Raw genomic sequence first — 7,980 nt, forward strand, 5'->3', positions numbered from 1 at the left:
GTAGTAGTTACTCAAAAAGTGTACTTACTTAGCAACTTAATTTCCCAAACTACGAGTAAATATTAGTAAATGTTGCCGACTATAACATTGACATGGACAATTCACATTAGGTTGAATGGCAAATTCCACGTTTTACACAGCTTTTATGTCAAGGATCTGACTAAGTATACCTCTCTTTCTTCTATGTGTCTGTTCGGATTTTTAGCGGGTGCTATGTTGGGGGTGGGGGGGCTAACCTGTTTCTAAAGCCCTGGTCACAGCCCTGTGTGAGGCCTCCGAGGCTGTGTGGTTTGACTTTTGCTGTTAAAATGAACTTCACGGTTACAGACCGGACACAAATGACTGCGGTTTATTCAAACTCTCATAATTGAAATCTCATGCAAACTCTCTAGTGCTTTAAATATGTGGTGAGCTTCTAATGCAGTATTTTTCCACCTGTACTGTACAGTATATAGTGAGGGCTTATTGTCACTTGCAGGATTACTTGTCTTACACCTTTGAAGGTGTTGTTTCACCCAGGCTGAAAATCTCCATGCAAATCCTGTTATCTGGCCCCAGTTCAGGCTATCAGGGCCTCAGCTATCAGCATACTTACCATTTATGGACATATGCTTTACATCCTGTGCCACCGGCCAAATCCTCCCCTCCTCTGCTGCACTACCAGCTAATATTCTGTGTATCTGAACTGCGAGTTGTGGGCCTCCCCCACTGTAACAAACAGATGGCCGCTCGATCTTGAGTCATCACAAAGCCATTACGAGAGTGACTTGTCCTCAGCCCGGCCGCCTTGATTCGTGCCCGATGGCTCTCGCCAGTGTTTGCTCAGGCTCTTAAGTCATCCTCGGGCTTCGTGACACACTCTGTTTGCTCAGGTTAAATGGCTTGTGTTGCCCCTGGAGTCCCTTGATTGGCTGTGACACTGTGGTGTTTGACGAGTGAAATGACACCAAGCGGCCCCCGCCACAGCAAATGTGTTTGGCTGTTTGAAACAAGTTGGCTTTTAATACAGTGTGTTTACACACCAAAAAGCCCTAAGTGTGTTTCTATCTGTGTTGCCAGGGTCTATCAGTGGCCAGACCAGTGAGCATAAATCATTCAGGGGTAATTCAGAGGAACAACAGAGGCTCTAAAAGGAAAAAGCAAGGAAATTATAAAGCCTCTATAATGGAGGCCCCTATTACAGCTGCTGGTCCGGTTTAAGACTGCCTTATAAATGGTTTTATTATCTAGGGGGCTCTATTTTAGCCAGCCAACCAGAACTAAGGCTACATCTGTCCAAAACCACATAACCATTTATATTTCACTCCTGAAAACAATTCTGAGGTGTAATCACAAACTTCCCAGAACGTCCCAATTTTCTCCAGAAGTTTGTTTTCCCAAATTCAGACTGCAGTCAACATTTTCCATTTCATTTTTTTGTTGTCAGTAACAGAACATACCACAATGTGCTGGGTCATAATTGTGTTCAGCGGATCAAAGGTCCTGGAGAAGCTGCGGACTGCAGCGTCGGCCTGGTCTAATTTAGCGGCTGCCATGTTTTTAAGGGTTTCAGGCCACGCCACTGGTTCCTCACTCATTACCCTTTTCGCTCTCTTGTTGATCACCTTCCTGCTACGGAGCAGATGAAACACAAAAGCCGTACCCCTCCGCGCCCCCAACACAAAAGCTTGTGACAGTAATAAATAGCCTCCGTGATCCAGGTTTAGAAAGCTGTGAAATTGGATATTGAGATGCTCTCCGGAGCTGCGGGTCGGGAGTAGTTTCAGACTAGACTGTGGGAATCGTCTAATCCGATCACAGGGAATGTAAGACGGGCTAATCGCCTGAAGGGCCCGATCTCTTGTGCCCACGGGGCGGTGGTGGTGGAGAGTTGATGCTGTGCTCGTTCAGAATGAAGATTTATCAAGTCTTTAGTTACACAGACACTCGTAAAAACACTTTTTTATGTCATCACATAAGCGATGAAATGTTGTTGAGCAGTACACAATGTTCAGTGCATGCAATGCATTGGAAAACATACTAGACTAAAATAGGCAGTTTTTTGCTTATGATACCATTTATTTGAACAAATCATGCCAGATTTAGAGATGTAAACACATTCCGCATTGTAGTAGTCAAGAGAAATATTACAGGAAAACAAAAGCAATTGAAACTACATTGGGAAAAGACAGAGATACAGTATATGTGAAAGCTGTTTTCAGTATTGTAATAACATTCAGCCCAGCCTCGTGACAGACTGACACCCTGCGCATGGTGTAAACTACCTGCTAACGCACATCTCTGCTGTCGATCTGTGTGTACAAAATCACCTCAGGCAACTGATAATACCTGACGTATAGTTAAACATTCATATGGGTACACTACACACATTTACATATGGGTTCACATATGCATACGGGCTCACATATACATATATATATCGGTATACAATCACATATTAGATAAGGCATAACAATATTTAATTTGAAATTGCGACACGGGATGTTCTCATTTCTGTGACTTTGTAAAGACACCGATGTCTGTGCAAACATCTTTCATCAGAGTGTGATGAAACCTGATGAAAGCTGTTTGCTGTGATGCTGGTGTCTTAATAAACAGTCCCTCAAAATGAGAACACAGCATGGGGCTACTTTACACTTTAATTTGAAATTGAATATTGGCCTCTCGCGTTGTCTCTGCTGATGTGATGCAGGTTTTCCTTTTTACATTACAGGTACATTTAAGCAGCCTGTAACAGTTCATCAACATTTGTGTCTACTCTTGATTGAATTAATTTCCCATTTAGAGGCAGTATTTTGCCTCGTATTTCCTGATGAAGATTTAAATAGATAATCAAACATTTTGGGTGGTATATATATGTCTCTCTTAACAGGCATATGAGGATGAGATGTGAAATTATGTTCTCAGCATGAATGCAGTAATTGTATCAGATGCACAGTGAAAGAAAAAACACTTCAACTAAGAAGATGTTTTGACAAGGAGGTTTAATACTTTTTCAATAAACTACGATATGTAATTTTCAACATTTACAAACATGTATAACTCTTGATAAAATCCACACAGCTACTAAACAAATGTTCAAATGTAAAAAAATAGTTTTCTGCTCCAAAAATAGAACAAAAAAAAATGGAAGGAAGTGGGTTCCTGTCAGGATGCAAACAATCATCTGGAACAGTATATACATCATGGACACTGAATTGCTTTAGGTTAGATCTGAAATGAAACAAAGTCAAGTTAGCGTCTCTCTCAGGCAGGTTGACTCAATACATTCTTTTTCAATGGACGAGCCTCTCTGGGATTTACCACTGCCTTTAAATCGTGAATGCATTAACAAGAGACATTATTGATGAATGAATAAAACGTAACAAAGGAAATTGTGTTATAGGGGAGGTTCAACAAACTCATGTCATGGAGATCATCAGTTGACAATGGATAACAGGAAGTAATGGAGTATCAGGTACTCTATCAAAGCCATGTTCCTTAAGCTATAGATGGTTCTTAGTGCAGACTGTTTGTGTTCCATGATGCTTAATGTTTCCCTGAATTGCCAATACTTGTGACTTTTTCAGTATGTGTAAAAACGTAACTAGTTTTGAACAATGGTGTGTTAGGGCTAACATTTAAAACTCTCAAATTGGTGGACCCCTAACCCTGTTCCTCTTCACCTTCCACAATGTCGTTTGATCTTTGTGATGCTGTCAATGCCACAGATCAGCCTCACGACAGACCTTGTAGCCACAGCCACCCAGAGAGGTGGCCAACCATCTGTCACCGGGGCCCACAGACCTCGGGCGGCAAAGGGCCCAACCCCTCCCTTCACCTCTCCATCCCACTCTCACCCCCTCCCAGGGCCCATTAGCTGTCCCCTAATGCAGCCACCGTAGCTCAGAGAGGCCCTTAACAGGCACAAAATGGACTGCGACTTATCCTCCTTAATTCCCAAATGAGTTCTCTTTAGCATATACATAATTCATGTCTCTTAGTCACTTACGGGCGCTTTTCACCCGTTTAACAAATACTTATGTCAGGTTTCTCTTTTTTAAATAACAGTTTCAGGTGTGTTAATCTGATTGCTGTTTCTGTAAACCTGATTAATCCTGGGAGAAAGGAAAATATCTGTGAAGGAAAGAAAAAAGAATCATAGTCATGCAATGTGATTTAAATATCAAGTGAGGAGCCCAGAAAAGTATACTAATGTAGTCAGATGAGGATAGATATTACAGGGGTAAATTTAGACTACCTCACATTCATAATACCTAATGCCCTTTAAATAGGCTTAAGAGGAGGACTGGAAATAGGCTCTGATAATTAATTATTTTCAGTACATTTCTTCTTCTACTTCTCCTGCTTTCGTTTCCACAGGCGTATTAATTCTTTCTCTGTGAATATGTGGCAGCCATGTCAAATCTACTAAATAATGCACTTGTTACGATACACCTTAATTTCTTGGAGAGAGGAACTCAACGGGTATTTGCTGGTTAAATTGAATGCAGGCACTAATGTTTTAGTAATATTTTTCTCAAAGGTATTCTGTTTCCCTGCACACGATGAACAGTGAAAACTAATATGAGGAAAGATGGGTAAAAGAGGTGAAAATTAAATGTTTTCTCAGAAGTATAAGAGAGTAAACAGGACAGTTTTTTTATTTAACAATCAAAACAAATACCGGTAGGTGAAAGATTTGTGAATCTGTATAAGAGATAAAAGTGGATTAAAGGGTTCACTATTTCAAACATAGATATATATAAATATTTCTCTGCTTGATACTGCATGAAGTCATTTTTAAAGCATCACGTATTGGCCTTAAATAAGATTACGTGTACAGTAAATGCACTCAAACTTAAATGAGCAAACACTTATCAACATACAGCAGGAGTTAACATTTACTAAAAATGCCAGAAAAACAAACCCTGCTGTGGTAAACAGTAGTATTTAAAGGCTCTATCTCAAAACAAATGTCATAAATAGAAGTGACAAAGATATCTCTGGCTATCACAAAACTTGCAAAACACTTCCAAGCACACCCTTCTTCTCGTAAGTCGCATGAGAAACAAAGGCGTTGTGTGATAGCACAAATGGCACGTTTCCAGGATCCTCTCCGCAAGCCACACCATGAAGAGCCGAGTAAATACATTAAACTGGAGGACCTGTGAGCGCAGACACAAAGGCTGCAGAGCTGTGGCAGCGAGCTGACCATTACCAAAGCGCTCATGTGAGAAAAGATTTTGCTCTGGACCCCCGTTGTCTTGTTTTGGCAACAGAGGGCAGGGGGACCGAGTGGTGAGCCAGGACAATATGTTTTTTCAAATACCCATCGGCCAATATTTATTTAGCTACAAGCTGGCACGTCTGAGGAGCTGGACGCAGCCAAGACAGGCACACAACCGTGATTTTCAAGATGTTACAAACATCAGGCTTCAATATGTTTCTGACCTTGCTAATGTCCAATACAGGTTTTGTGTGCCATAAATGCTGCATTACCGCCTTTAATGATGCACCAGGGGCAAGGCAAAAGAAACAAATTGACAATTTATTAAATTACCAGGAACATAGATGGAATAAAATAGTTTTCTCAAATAAGAAAGTGGTTAGTTTCTCATTCTGGCTCACTTTGAAAGGCCAATACAGGGCATTAGAGATTCAATAAAGTCCCAGCAGGAAATGTTGGTAACTGGCTGTTGATTGTAAATGATGAAGAGTGAGGAACAGGATAATAGCAGAGCTCTGCTTACTGCAGACTGGTGGTAAAAACAGAAAGTCGGGGAGAGAGGAAGCACGAGAGGGAGAGAAGGCTGTTTATTTATTTATTTCTGGCTTTTAAAACAGATGGTTCCTTATGTGCTGAGCGGAAGTGTCTGTTAACTCAGTTGGCTCACTATTGGTGGCTGCTGGCCAATGACAACAACGGGATCGAGGAGTGTGAGCAACAGTGCAGTTTGCTTTCTTCAGATGCTCTGCGAACAGAAGGATGGCAGCGTGCAGATACTGTTGCACGGCCACCCGAGCTGGCAATGCCAGAGCGGGCACCCATCGCACCTCACGGCAGCACCCGCTCTCGCTGCTGCATGTGTGGGTTACAGGACAAACAGAGGCCCAACGAACATGACAAAATTCAAGTTGTAGTAGTGTTGATTACTTTAGGTAGGACAGGTTATTTTACAGCGTGTTGATCAGAATAACACCTGGTCGGAAGCATTCTAGTAAGCATTAGTTTACGTATACGTTTCAGCATTTATTGTGTTCTGAATCGGCAATAATATACTCAAACTTAGAGCAGGGCGTGTGGAGTGTTTTCCATTTTCCTGACAAGTTCATAGATCATGGCTAGTCCCAGGTCTTTTTCAATACAGCATGTTGTTTATTTCTTAATTAAATGTAGGTCCCAATTAGAGTTTGAAAACAGCAGCTTATGCTTGAGGGTTTTTTAATGTATATATTATTTTCATGCTCACATACAATCAAAGATCTTGAAATGTCAATGTCTTATTTTGAGCTCTCAGAACTGCCTGTGTGTAAACAGCGATATCAAATATAAAATCTTACCTTGTCTCATCAGACAGTCATAATAATTAAATTACTTATGCACTCTATATGTCTTCACACCAAGAGGTCGGGAGGCGTAATCAGCCTATAGGAAATGTGTCTAATTAACCAGTTGATTAATCAGTATGCTAATGAAACTATATTGATACTGTTCCATGTGTCTGGTTTGAGGCCTAGCGAGGGATGAGATCAAATTAGAGCAGTGGGACAGTTGCTGTGCTAAAAAGATGTCTGGCAATATGTTCCTTCCACACTGAAGGAAAAACATGCAGAAACACATCTCTGTCGATCCATATGGTTCTGTTTGTCGTGCATCTGGCTCAGCATGCCATATACAGTTACCAACCTATATTTCCAGTTGTATTCACACCTCAAGATGCCACGCGCAAAGTGAAAATGAAGACAGAAGGCTTGTGTTACGGGAATAATTAAACAGAGGCCAAGTGAAGTCACACTCTTCGTGGCAAACGCGCTCCAACCCTCAATTACTCACAGTGAACAAAGCAATTAAAAGGGCCTGTCCTATGGAGTTACCTGGGACTGAATTGTGAGCTGTCTGCATCGAAACCCCCAGGGGCCTAAAGAGCTCCGCTATCCAGGTCCACAGGTAGGTAATTACTATTGATCAACTGGCATTAGAGCATGTGAAGAGACATTGTTATTTTTGCCAGCGCTCTATTTTAGGTGTCCACTTCAACAGCAGTAGTTTCGTTTCTTATGGTCTGATAGAAACAAGGTGAGATAGATAGATAGATAGATAGATAGAAATAGAAATCACTATTTATAATCCTCCAAAATAATATGTAACATTTACTTTCAATTTTGATACTTTAAACCCTGTTCTATTGATACTCCTAATGTGAGAGAAATAGTCATATCAAAGTGCAGTTCAAATATACACCACTGTTGTAAATATGGACAGCTTAATGTTAGACATGCATTTGTTGTGATTACTTATGATCAAAGCATTAGGGAGTCAATCACATTGCTAACAAAGCTAAGCATGTTTTACTCCTGTAGGGCGGCTTGGTTACTCTTAGCTTTCTGTTAGCATACATCTCTACTCCTCTGCCATGTTGTCCATTGAAGATGCAGAACCCAGTTATTTTGCCCACCAAAAACATCTTCTTCCCAGCAGTGTTATACCAACACTTGCTTGTACTGGAGCTTCTATTCCAACCCAGTCTCATGGTGTTTCATGTTCACCAACACGAATTTTAATCTATTGATTCGTGTTCACCAACACGATTTTCCCCCTTTTTTTTCGTGTTGCACAGCACGATTTTAAAAGCAATGTATTTCTACTGGTAATGTGTTTCGTGCCTGCAGCACGTCTTTTTCTCCGGTCGGGTCGTGGAAGACCGGAAGCTGCGTGGTTCATAAAAACTATAGGTTACTTACGTAACCCCAGTACTCAGAGTAACATGAAGTGAGATG

Source organism: Pseudochaenichthys georgianus, chromosome 16 (assembly GCF_902827115.2).
Source record: "Pseudochaenichthys georgianus chromosome 16, fPseGeo1.2, whole genome shotgun sequence".
In the NCBI taxonomy this organism is placed as follows: domain Eukaryota; kingdom Metazoa; phylum Chordata; class Actinopteri; order Perciformes; family Channichthyidae; genus Pseudochaenichthys; species Pseudochaenichthys georgianus.